A 14,134-nucleotide genomic window follows, 5' to 3' on the forward strand; every position below is an offset into this window, starting at 1 on the left:
AGGGTGAGAAGGGATATATAATTTTTCATGAGAATTTTTAAATCTTAAATGTTAAAATTTTATTTGTTCATTATATAATAATAATAATAATAATAATAATAATAATAATAATAATAATAATAATAATAAAAGTTGGAAGTCATCTAGCCCAACCACCTGCTATACCATTTCAGACAAATGGCTGTCCAGTCTCTCTTAAAAACTTCCACTGTTGGAGCATTCACCGCTTCTGGAGGCAGGTTGTTCCACTGGTTAATTGTTCTAACTGTCAGGAAGTTTCTCCTTAGTTCTAGGTTGCTTCTCTCCTTGATTAGTTTCCATCCGTTGCTTCTTGTCCTGCCTTCAAGGGCTTTGGAAAATAGCTTGACTCCCTGTGGCAGCTCCTCAGATATTGGAACACTGCTATCATGTCCCCCCTCATCCTTCTCTTCATTAAACTAGACATACCCAATTCCAGGGATATGGAATATCATGAGCTGTGGTGACGCAGTGATTAGCATGCAGTAATGCAGGCAAACTCTGCCCACTGCCAGGAATTCGATTCTGACTGGCTCAAGGTTGACTGAGCCTTCATCCTTTTGAGGTTGGTAAAATGAGGGGCCAAATTGTTGGGGGCAATAGGCTGACTCTGTAAACCAGGGCTTTTCAACCAGTGGTACGGGTACCACCTGTGGTACATTGGCACCTGGCAGGTGGTATGCAACCATCTTAGAAAAGTGGTAGCAGGGGAGGGGAATGAGCTGAACCGGTGGCACAAGCCTAAGGGAGAGATGGCTGGAGCTGCAGGGCTATCAGGGCTCAGCAGAAGCGCCAGGATCAGCGCCAGGCTCCAGCTGGAGCTCTGCGCTGATCCTGGTGCTTCTGCTGAGCCCTGAAGAAGCACCAATCAGCTGGAAAGCAGCACTGATCCTGGTGCTTCTGCTGAGCCAAAAAGAAGTGCCAATCAGCTGGAATGTTGCAGCATCTCCTGGGTCTTGTGATTTACATTCAGATGTTTGGTGACTGATTCATATTTATGATGGTCACAGTGTCCCAGGATCATGTGAAGTGACCAAAACCTGCTCCAACTGCCCAGCAGATGGGGGAAATAAAAACCAAACACCCCCCCCCCCACCCCACCCCTGTTGCCACTCCTCAACAGAAACGCTCACAGTAATGAAAACCTCGCATAGGAGGAAGAGCGTGGCCGGGTGGGCAGACAGGTGTCTTGCTTGGCTGTGGCTTGGTGGGTACTTTTTTCAGTGCCATTGTAACTTCGAACAGTCACTAAGCAAACTGTTGTAAGTCGAGGACTACCTGCACTTTATCACTTTTTTCTTTCTTTTTTCTTTTTTTGGTCATCAAGTTTTTGACACCTTGCTAGGCGACTGGTGGTACTTGGATGTTGCCATATCCTAAAAGTGGTGCAATGGGTGTAAGGTTGAAAAGCCCTGCTGTAAACCACTCAGAGAGGGCTGTAAAGCACTGTGAAGTAGTATATAAGTCTAAGTGCTATTGCTGTTGCTATTTACTTAATTTAGTGACTCTGGGTGGTGTGCAACAAAGCCGAGGTGGCGCAGCAGTTAGAGTGTAGTACTGCAGGCCACTTTAGCTGACTGTGTTCAGCAGGTCAGCGGTTCAAATCTCACCGGCTCAAGGTTGACTCAGCCTTCCATCCTTCTGGGGTTGGTAAAATGAGGACCCAGATTGTTGGGGGCAATGTAAATATATATATATACATTGCTTACTGGTGTACACCGCTTAGAGAGTGCTTGCACTTAAAGCGGTATATAAGTCTCATAAATAAATAAATAAATAAATATGGCATATAGTAAAATATTTTTCATTCACCTGAATCTCCTGATATAGATTTCATTTAACCAACATTTCTTTTGGGACTGATTTGGAAATGTTTGCAATGTAATTTTTTAAAATTATGTTTGGATATTAATTAACTTATTGATCAAATTTACAAACCTCCCATCTCCCTCACAGTGGGATTCTGGATGGGGTATAAGTAAAATGCTAAAAAACATAAAAACATAAACTCTTTTGTAGGAATCAGTGCTCAATCATTGCAGGGTGCAAATATGGCTGACTGCTTTCGCAGTGTTTATTGCCTTTTATACAGGTATTCCAAATAGCATAAAGTATGATGGCATCAGCATAGCAATAGCATTTCTATTGGTGAAACCCCTTGCCAATCCTTAAGAATATACCAACTAGGAGGCCCCAAAACAGGGAGCAGTTTTCTACCACATCCTGTTGATGTAACCTAGCTGATATCATGTGAACCAGGTGATATCATGTACCAGCCTGGGGTAGTTTCCCACATTGCCATGGTGATGTGAATGGATGAGATCATGTAGAGAGAAGAGACACGCAGGCGTTGGAAGGGCAGTTTGCTGCTCACAACCTCTACCTGGCCCCTATCTCTACACTCTTTCATTGTTGCTATTTATCTTATGGCTAATTGCCCCCTCCTCCCACAATTAACCACAAACACCAGAAGAGCTCAGAGAGAACAAATGTTTAAATTTGTGTATTTGCCATTTGACAGAATATAGAGTACTTTGACAAAAATGACAATAAAGGTTACCTTATCTTATCTTGTAGCAGCAAGACCCCTGTGTAGTAGAAATCATTCTATCTTTTGGGATTTTTGTTTTGTTTTGTTTCCCCAGAAAACACCTAAATATGGAATGACACATCTTGCTTGCTTTAAAAGTACAATCGTTCTGAATATATTCTTGTGTGTCTCTGTGTGAGTGTGTGTATGTGTGCATGTACTTATTCACACTTCCACACACCTGGACCTCTTTCATTTCCAAAATAGTTTGATCACCCATAGAGTCAAAGTCACCATTGCAGAGTAAAATCAAGTGCATCCTTGTCTTCCTTTCCCTTCCCTTCCCTTCCTTTCTTTTTAATTCCCCCCCAGGGCAGTGCAAGTGCAGTCTGACCCTGTCTTTTGACAAACTCTGGATGAACAAAATGTAACAAGCCCTGTATATTTTCAGGAGCATTTTCTATTCTGACAGAAAGAGCTCTACAGCATTTGATGTCTGCTTGCTGGTCATAGATAATGGTGTATCGGGGGACCATTGTCATGCCTGTCAATAAGATGGCCTGAGGTGGGGAGGGATGCACCACAAAGCTACCTTTTGATTCACCATTTTCCTTTGCTGTTCCCAAGGCGTTTGTAAGCCTGTGGTCAGCAAGGTCACTCTACTTCCTCCTGATGTGCCTAGATAATAATAATATCATGTCTAGCCAAAAAATAAAAAATAAAAATTGACAGACCATCAATGTATTTTTCTTGCTTTTGTACTTTGTTTTCCTTGCTTTTTTAAATGTCAGCCATGCTCCGAAATGTGCCGATTGTAGCTGGTGTTCGCTTTTTTCTTTAAAACAATTAAGTTACCAGTAACCAGTTCTTGGTATCGGTGTTGTGGGATGGCAGGAGACATATGCAATTTAATTAGGAGGGAACTGTATGAAAAAAAGAAAGCAGGCCACGATGCACAAAATGAAATTTTGAATATTCTGTATCATTTTTGATTAAAAAAGGACATCCTGCAAGAAGTCACTTATGATAATTATTTGGGGAAAGCTATTTTGGATGCCCTCTACCCAGTGGTGGGATTCAAATACATCAGGCATGTCAAACTGCCAGCCCATGGTGAAACCGCGCCCACCCCATGCCAGCAATGGGGAAAAAGTCACAATACATTGTGAGTTTGACATGCCTGAAATATGTGAACAACCAGTTCTCTGTGTGGATGCTGTTTCCAGAAGTCTGTTCTGGGCCTGGGCAACAAAAATTAGCTCTGGTTCTGCTGAACTTGTGCTAACTGGCTGAATCCCACCACTGCAGAGGACTCAGTATACAGTTCCTATCTGTATAAACAGGATTTTCTCATTGTTAAACTGTCTCTGATTTTGTTATAGTTTGACAGGATTTGTCCTTATAAGATTTGGAAATATTTTGAGGAAAAATAAACGCTGGAAAAGGCCCTCCAAATAGGGAGAAGGTAGACATTTTTCACCCAATTATTTGGAATAGTAAGCCACTTAGTACCTATGTGGGGAAAACAAAATAACCATGACATTTTGTTCAAGATTTTCAACTATGAATGTTCCTGTTACAGTTGGTCAACAATAGGAAGAAAAGAGCCAGTAGGATTCCACAAGGACCGGCAAATTATTTACAACTTTTGCAGACTGTTATGCCTGTCAGCCAAATTAGTACTGTACTGACTGATTTGACCCATGGTTTTGTTTTGTTTTTTCATCAGCTTAGGCATTATTTTCCAAGGTTAAAGCAGATATGTTCCTTAGATGTAGAAATAGGACTGGGACTCTGAGTCTCAGATCTCCATTTGACTATGAAGTTCAAAAACCATCTATAGGCCAGGCATCAATTCTCAGTCTAACCTACCTTTCAAGATAATTAAAAAGTAAAAAAAAAAGTAAAAAAAATGAATGAGTCAAAAAACGGGCAGGAAGAAGAAAAGTGTTACTTGCCTTGGTATCCTGTAGGAAAGATGGAATATAAATGTCATAAATAAAATGTCATAGGAATGCTTGCTGAGGACAGCTCAACCATTCCTTCAAGCAGCAACAAAACTTTCTGTCTTTGTGCAGCAGAAAGAAAGAAAGAAAAAATCTCCTCAGCTAGTAGTTAAACAGCATGTATACATAACCTTTGTCTTTGGGAAGAGGCTGATTCTGAATTGGGGAACTGGATTTTGCTACAATCTTGCTGAGATGTTCTTAACTCCTTTACATTTTCTCTTTAAGCAGAATATAACACTGCATGTTTTCCACCCAGGTGAGGCTTCTTCAGAAATAAGCCTCCCACACACCCTTGCTTAATCCAATAAAGGAAAAACCTGCCTGAACTATGAATCAGTAAAGATTTACTATTAAGAAATGGAAACAAATAAAATCACACTTCCACTCCCCTTAGAGAGGTACCCAATGAAAATGACTCAGGCAGTATTCTTTCTGCCAAAATTCTTTGGACCTTATTCCTAGTTAGCACTCTTCTGCATAGCCGGGCTGCTATCTAGGGCAGGAGAGTACAGAAAACTGTACTAGCTATAAAGGACTGACTTCACTTACTGACACCCTTACTCTACCTTGGACTCAAAGCAGAGTAGCAATTCTGTCTATGCTGGAAATGGAAGGAGAAGAGAAGGACAAGGAATGCCTCATTTGGTGCCAGTGGCTGGCAGCAGAAGACCTATAGATGTTCTACAAAGTTATAAAGTGATCACTCCATGGCACCAGGGGATTGGCACCCAAGGAGATTCTCTCCCCCACTTCTGCTACCATTACCTTCTTGCTGTGTGGAGAGAAGGCAGATTTTATATTGTCAGCTTACTGTTCTCATGGAGTGGTTGCTTAGTGGGAACAGAGAACTAGCAGCAAACACAACATTCTCACTCAATTCTCTCACTCTATTCTTTTCCTCCTGTTCATGGGGTGGGAGTGGGGGGGTGAGGGCAGGAGAGGAAAGCAAAGGAAGGGAAAAAAGGGAAATAGATCTTTTTGGATGCCAGTATCAAAACACCTGTTGTTCCCCAAAGTGGTATATTTATTTAAAATTAAATTCAAATTTAATTTTGATATAACAACAACAACAACAATACTTTTTAAATGTCAGAACTGCTTTCACATCAGGTTAAAAAGCTAAAATCAGAAGCAGGAAACCCTGTAATTCAAAAGTGATGCAAGCAATACACATCATCACTTAAGTACTTTCCCTGCAGTACTGAATATGACATAAAAAAACTAGAACAGAGCAATAAACCCATTCAGGAAACAGCTTGAGGCAATAAATAGGTCTTTTGGTCATTGTTAAACATTTTCAGCTATATAGTCTAAACAGTGATCCAATGAGATTGGAGAGGGGTCACTGTAGAAAAGACTCCCCTTGTTAAAAGTGTTAATAATAGAAAGCAAATTGGGAACTGGATTGGCATGGCATGACATACATGATGTGGTATGTATGTAGCGTATGATGAGAACATGACAGAAAATAAATAAACATATGCACAGGATCCATGTAATTGTACACAAAACCTCTATGGGGCTGTGGCAGTGGCCTCATAATTGAATGTCCAATTCAGCTATCCAGGTGATCACTTCTGGCATTGCTTCATGCAGATCTTCTATGAAACAGAGAATACATGTCATGGGCGGTCTTGTTCAATATGTTTAATAGCTTGTATATCAGCATCACAATCATAACAAGGGGAATCTTTCCAGCCCCATTGATACAGGGCAGAGGCACTTCTTCCAGTGTCATATCTAGTTCTGTTCAGTTTCATCCAGACAGAGTGAGGCAGGTGGTTTGGTAGAGGGATCACTAATGGTCATGCCACAAGAAAGTACATGGCATGGTGAAATAATGACTTCCAAATATCTTAATCCTTAAATTGTAAAATACTGTAAACATCAGCAGAAAAGAAGCATAATCACTGCTTGCCATTATAACACAGCCCCCTCAACCATTTGGCAGGAAAGTGTTCCCTACCATGGGAGATGTGATCACTGCAACTTTCAGTGTTAAGAACCAGTGAGTTTCCTTTTCTATTTAGTTACTGCACTGTGGTGGTGCAGTGGCTAGAATGCTGTATTGCAGGCTAACTCTGCCCACTGCCAGGAGTTCGATCCTGACTAGATCAAGGTCAACTCAGCCTTCTGTCCTTCTGAGGGTGGTAAAACAAGGACACAGATTGTTGGGGCAATATGCTGACTCTGTAAACCACTTAGAGCAGGGGTCTTCAAACCTGGCCCTTTTATAACTTGTGGACTTCAACTCACAGAATTCCTAATAGAATAGAATAGAGTAGAGTAGAGTAGAGTAGAATAGAATAGAATAAAATAGAATAGAATAGAATAGAATAGAATAGAATAGAATAGAATAGAATAGAATAGAATAGAATAGAATAGAATAGACCTTGGAGGTCTTCTAGCCCAGCACCCTGCTCAGGCAGGAGAAATGGAGGCAAACCCCAGAACCAACAAAAGGTTTTGGGTGAGAAAAATCGAATTGCAGCGAGGCAGTTTTCATCCAACAAGTAAATGCTTTGGCAAGAGGCATTTCAATCTCTCTGTGTGTGCTAGCCTCTTTTTATTGCAGCTGATAGCAAAATCCCCACTGATTTTAATGAGGCATGATTTTAGCCCTCCCTCTAAATTATCCATCTGAATGATTCATCTATCCTTGTGTCCCAAAAGTTTACAGTGCCCATTAGGTTAGTTTTACAGCAACCAAGACACTAGAGGAGGGCTCAGCAGATTGTCACTTTAATGAAGTATTTAATTTTACATGGGTTTCTTAGAAGGAGCTACATTTCTAGAAGGAAGGAAGAGCCCCCTCTAGACCAATAATTGTCTTTAGGAAGAGAAATTCCTGGCAGAGGAATTAGGGATTTATCTTGAGTTGGAATGAATTTTCTGACTGTGTCAATTGGCATCTGGAAAAAAAATTCCATAGGGAAAGTAATGTGACTAAATAGTTCTCAGATGACAAAACAAATGGATGCTTTAATGAAATTTTTTTTGAACATCGCTCAAAATCTTGTCCTCAGAATGGAGGCTTACATTTTATGATATTGTACATGTTTGATATTTATATGATATATATTTCATTCTTCCTTTCCCTTGCTTAATTTCTTCTGAAGTTAAAAAAAAGTTTTCATGGTTTGTATTTGTTTTGTTTAGTGTGTCCTCATACTAGGCCTCTACCAGGCTACTTTTTTTATAGTTAGTTCTTAATTAGTTAGTTAAGATGCTTCATGGTAAGGCAGTTGCTTGATTTTTCACACATGGCATTACTAACCATAAAAACTTGGCTGAAAATATAGTCTTCAGTGATGCTAATGTTTTACTGGACTATCATCTTTGAAAATAATATATGCTGTAGAGTTTACACAGAAATGACAGTGTTTATAACGAATATTTGCAGAAATAAACAGGAAAACCTTCAAACACTAACAATTATGTTGAGCCTTGATACTTCTTGGCAAGCAATCACAACAACTCCTTGGTGAGGTCTTTAGGATGACATGTAAATATTTGACAGAAAGGTAAAATATAGATATCTGACCCTCTGTACAGTTAATAATCCCAAACAATGAAGCTAGACAAAAGGACAGATACACACACAGTGTTTCACTGAAATGAAGATTTTGATCCCACAGAATAGGTCAAAATGATATGAAAAGCCACTTTTGTAGCTTTCTATTGTATATACATTATATTTCAACTGTACCTCAATTAGTTTCCTTTTTGGATTTGCTCCTTTATTTTATTCTAAAATTGTTTTCCTTCCAAATTAAAAAAAAGTATGTTTGGAACAGCCAAATGTGATCTAGTAAGATCCATAGTTAAATTAATGATATAGAGTCAAATTTTCCAGACATTTTGTAGCCAGCTAACCAACCATCTGCACAATAGATATGGTTTTTGTGTGTGTGTATGTGTGTGTCATTGTATATTTGAAGAAACTTGAGCAAAAGAAAGGGCAAATAAATTTCATATGCACACACACAAACATACACAAACAAACATTGACACTGAAGTTCTGCTTTGAATTTTGTTGTCTCAGATAAGAACTATGCTCCCCAACATCACAACTAATTTCTGAAAGTATATCTTATTGTATATTGGCATTATTCCCCACTATTAGCCCTCCACCACTTTTCTTTTTCTTCCCTCATATTATAATAGGTATACAAAAACTCTGCTCTCGGCATAAAGGAAAAAAAGTGTTTCATCTCCTCACAACTTGGGAACTGATGGAATTTGCTTGGACAAAGAAGCAAAGGAATACCTATATCATCTTTATTTACATCATCTATATCTAGCTACTGTATAGCCATGCCTATGTCTAGACTAGAGAATTTAATTCCATGTTTCCATGCCTTATAGACATCTAGAACAATCAGTCTTTAATATCTGAATGTTCTAAAAAAGTTCTTAACCATGGCAATGTCATTGTCAAATTTTCTGTTAACCTACCCTCTCTGTTTATGATGGCACTTGAGTCTTTTAAAATAAACCTGGAGTGAATTTTTTTCTTGCTTCTGAATGATCAAATGCTACATTATTTGCATGATAATTTTACAGGATGATGTCCCTAAGGTGCTTTGCCAAAAGGCAACTGGACTTTCTTGGGGTTTTTTCTTTGAAAATGTTTCACTTTCATTTATACTGACTGGGTGCTTTTCTCTTCTAGTCCAGGCATGCATAATTTTCTCTTTTGTTTTTTTATTATTTTTTATTATTGTAAGCTACAAAGCTTACAATATAGCTTTATAAATCAGATCGATAGATAATAAATAAAGATCTGCTCAGAAATAAGATCCACTGAGTTCAATAGCGTTCAGCTGTAGGCAAATCAGGATAGAATTATAGCAAATAATATTTTTCCTTGAAGTATATGTTTCTGAACATATTTCATCCTAAAATATATTTTATATACATTTATGGTACGTTTTGCGGATTGAGAACTGCATCATAAAATTCAAACAACTATGATACTTAAAAGATAATTTTGTTTCGTTCTAAGCTAATGAGAGAACTTTTAAAAAAACATAATGAACAGGAATGCCTACTTATGAGGAACTAAACATGCCTAGGACTGTGAAATCAACACACTGTATTTCCACAAATAATACAATAGAAGTCTGAAAAACAATGGGGCGTGTACGTGTTGAAATATTTTGATTAAGTGTTTGGGAAAGTAAGCTAATTGAAAAAGTTACACCCTTTGTAATCTGCATTATTTGGGTGAGATATTTTAATGCCCACTGTATGTTTAAGCTTATTAAGTGATCTTAAAAGGTTTATTATATTTTTTGTAGAATTACCAGGGTTGATTAATATTGTATACAATTTAAAACTCTGTACACGTCATTGTTTTCAGTGATTGTAAATTTTCAGTCTTTACACTGATTGCAAGTACTTTTACTGAACAAGAGGTGGAATTAAAGAGACAACGTTTGAAAAAAAAATCATAGATACACAGGATGCATAGTGTCAAAGAGGTGTTAAATGCTATTTCCTCTTGCTTTATCACTGGTAGCCATTGGTGCAATTAGTATCAGTGTTTCTAGAGTTTACTTAAATATGAGCCAATACAATCATTTAAATGTAAGCCAGCAGTATGTGGCAGCAGCTAAAAAAGCTAATGTAATCCTTGGTTGCATAAATATAGACATAGACATAGAAACAATATCACATGAAGTATTAGTACTATTTTATAAAATCTTAGTAAGACCACATCTGGAATACTGCATCCAGTTTTGGTCACCATATTACAAAAAAAGATATTAAGGCTTTGGGAAAAAATGCAGAGAAGAGAAACTAAGAAGATTAAAGGCCTGGAAACTAAAACATATGAAGAACGGTCGCAGGAACTGAATATGGCTAGTGTAGACAAAAGAAGGACTATGGTGACATGATAGCAATGTTGCAATACTTGAGAGGCTGCCACAAAAAAGACGGGAGGTCAACTTTCCATAGCACCAGAAGGCAAGACAAGAAACAAGGATGGAAACTAATGAAGGAGAAAAGCAACCTAGAATTAAGGAGAAACTTCCTAACAGTGAGACCAATTAATCAGTGGAACAGCTTGCCTTCAGACCTTGTAGGTGCTTCATCACTGGAGGATTTTAGAGCCTGGACAGCCTTGTCTGAAATGGCTAGAGTCTCCTGCTTAAACAGGGGGTTGGACTAGAAGACCTCTGAGATCCCTTCCAGCTCTATTCTGATTCTGATTCTGATTACCAATGAAAGCTTAGCAAACTACTGTTGGTTTGTTTGTTTGCTTTTAATAGCCAGGCAGAGAGTACAGAACTTTCTGATAAATGTTCACTTATTGCAGGAGGGATTTAAATATGGGCCCAAATACTTCTGAAATTACTTTGGAAAGAGATTCGTATTTGTAATCCCAAGAAAGGATCCCAGTGGAAGTTAACATTATGCACTATCACCAGATTTTGCAAAGTTGAGGGGTATATAATATATACCATGCTTGCTTGAAGTTACGTTATTGAAATTAGGAAATTGCTGCAATAGCAGGTGTAGCTGAGCATTTACATAACGGTGTCTGAAGCAAAGAGGGAAGAATGGGTAAATTATGGATTCCAAAGATGATACCTCTCTCTGTTTTCTATTTTAGCATGCACAAATTTATGTGAGCTTTGTCATCTTATTTATAGCTACAGTTTACAGTTTTTCTTGTAAATGGAGAAAAAAAATGGTGCTTTTGAATTACGGTGCTGGAGAAAATTGCTGAGAATATTGTGGACCCCTAGAAAACCAAATAATTCAGCACTAGGTAAACTATATGGAGATATGATTAAGCTAGAGTTTAAATATTTTGGACACATAATGCAAAGGTGATGGAGAATACCTAGGCTTCCTGAAGCTTCAAAAAAGAAAAGCTAATAAAAAGTTGAATGATAGAAGACAAAAGTAGCTAGACATTATTTAGCCACTGAGCCACTACTGAGCTGTGGTGGTACAGTGGTTAGAATGCAGTATTGCAGGCAAGCTCTGCCCACAGCCAGGAGTTCGATCCTGACCCATTCTGTAGTGATATCCTCTCTTCAGTTGCTGGAAGACAACTAAAAAATGAAGAGACAGAGAAGGAGAGGAGAAAGTAAGTCTGTACATGAAGTAAAGAGAGTGGCTGGAATGAAAAGTTGGGGAGAGAAGTTAATTGCATGAAGTGGCCATTAGTTCCTGGTCAGAAAGGAAGAAGAAAGATCCAGATACTGGACTACTGCTATCATGTCTCCCCTATTTCCAGATCCAGGGGTAGCTTCCCTGGGAGAAGAAAAGTGAAGACTCAGAGATTTGAGAAGGCCCAAGAACAGCAAAGAGGGACCTGGCTAGCAGCAGGCAGCAAGTTCACCCAACACCCAGTAGAGGATTAGCTATTGATGGAGAAGCTCTGGTCTTTGGGGAAGGATTGAGCTGAAGACCCTGAGAGAGGTTCTTCCCCCAAAGAAGAAGCAGTAGGTAGATTTGCCTGAGCAGTTCCAGGAGAAGGTCAAGTCACATTGTCGCTGGGATCTCATACTCCGTAGCGGGGTTCTTCAAAAAAAAAAAAAAAAAGTCAGTGGAAACGACGTGCAACCTTTCTCTCTCAGCTTCCCCATTGACTTTACTTGTGGGAAGCCAGCAGGGAAAGTTGCAAATGGCAATCATATGACTGTGACATTGTAGGTATGAGCTGGTTGCCAAGGGCTCAGATCACGATCGTGTGACTAAAGGATGATGCAACAGTCAGGTCAATGAGGACCCATCATAATTATCATTCTTTCTACATTGTTGCAACTTTGAATGGTCATTGAATGAGTAGTCATAAATCGAGGATTCCGATGTTAGAAAGCAGTCTACAGACAATCGCAATAAGCTGCACAATAGATGCATTACAATCTTTGGGCTGAGATGTATGGAGATGTAATTGAATGTGTGGGTGATCTCTGGGGACGAGGGGAAGAGATGCTCCCTTGGGAACAATCAGACAAGAGAAGGAAAAGCCCCCAGTGACTTAATAATCAGAGACAGACTCTTAGGAAGGACCCACCTTAATGATTGGGTGATTAAAGGTAGTGGCAGGAAGTTTGTATCTTTGGATTTGCAAGGGGGTCTTCAAACTTGGCCCTTTTATGACTTGTAGACTTCAACTCCCAGAATTCCTCAGCCAGCGTGCCTGGCTGAGGAATTCTGGGAATTGAAGTTCACAAATCATAAAAGGGCCAAGTTTGAAGACCCCTGTCCTACAATAAAGTAGAGTTAGTTCATCTAGTCATGTTTCCTGTCTGGTTTACCTGGGGAAACAGAGCAAAGCTGATTGTTGCTATAGAGTCTTCTGTTAGTTTTCAGTTTGGGAGAAACTAAGTTGCCAGTCATGTGCCTTATATTTGGAAATTGCATAAATTGCTTAGCAATAGGTTGTGTTGTTATTCCTTTATGCATTTTGTTAGTTTTACTCTGCCTTTTTTCAATAGTGCTCTGTGACCAAAGCCATAGATTATATTGAATTGGTATTCTATTACATGGGAATAGCCATATATGGTATCAAATATGTGGTGAAGAAGATTGCTGATTCCTTCTGTCCTATCTAAATTTGACCCTGTCTATGGTGTAAACACAAGGGTGGAGGGGTGAACATTCCATATAAGTTAAAGTTTCCAAGCTACATAAACCAGCCTAAACAATATGAATGTATATGAAGCTTCACAAAATACAAGGATCTTATAATGATTTGGATTATTGCAACTCTATCTCCATGGAATTGTCCTCCAAGACCACCCAGAAACTTCAGTTAATCCAAAAAGAAGTTGCTACCAATGATAGGAGTGTCAAAGTTCTCCCATGTAACATTGGTAGAGGCTGTGCAATTTGCTTTTGGATGTGCAATTCAAGGTGCTGGTTGTCATTGTTGAAATCCTACATGGTTCATGATCTGGTGATCTACAGGACCTCTTCCTCTCAGTGGCTTCTGTTCACCCAAAGTGATTGGTAAATTGAGTCTTGCATCAGCTCCCTTCTTTTAGAGATGATCATCTTCAGGAACCATGCTTTCTAGTTGACCCCTTTTTTGGTATAACCTTCCTCCTGAGATCTGAATAGCTCCCATCCTCTTAAATATCAGGAAACCAAGTTAAAACTTGGCTTTTTAAGAATGGAACATATAGCAACAGCAGCCTCCCTTTATGGGTTGTGCTTTGAAGTTTGAATTTTCACAGAGGCTGAAAGTATTAATTATTAATAGTTTCTCTCTCTCTCTCTCTCTCTCTCTCTCTCTCTCTCTCTCTCTGTGTGTGTGTGTATGTGTGTGTGTGTGTGTGTATTGGAGTAGAATACAAGACTAATAAAAAAACCCAAACATATTTTCACGTTCATTCTGTATAAATGCATATACAATAGTATAACACGCACAGTGGTCAATATTATGCCTACCTCCTCAAGCCCTGGGGCTTTCTCAACAATTTCACTTGGTTTCAGAATTAATTCCTGTGCTATTTTTCTCTATTTCCCCCCCCCATCTCCTTATTTAAGATCTGATCATACAGATAGGTTAGCCGGAAATCTGGAAAGACAAATTACAGCTTTGAGCAGT

This window comes from Crotalus tigris, unplaced genomic scaffold (genome assembly GCF_016545835.1).
Source record: "Crotalus tigris isolate CLP2741 ecotype Arizona unplaced genomic scaffold, ASM1654583v1 scf7180000024369.3102671, whole genome shotgun sequence".
Classification (NCBI taxonomy): domain Eukaryota; kingdom Metazoa; phylum Chordata; class Lepidosauria; order Squamata; family Viperidae; genus Crotalus; species Crotalus tigris.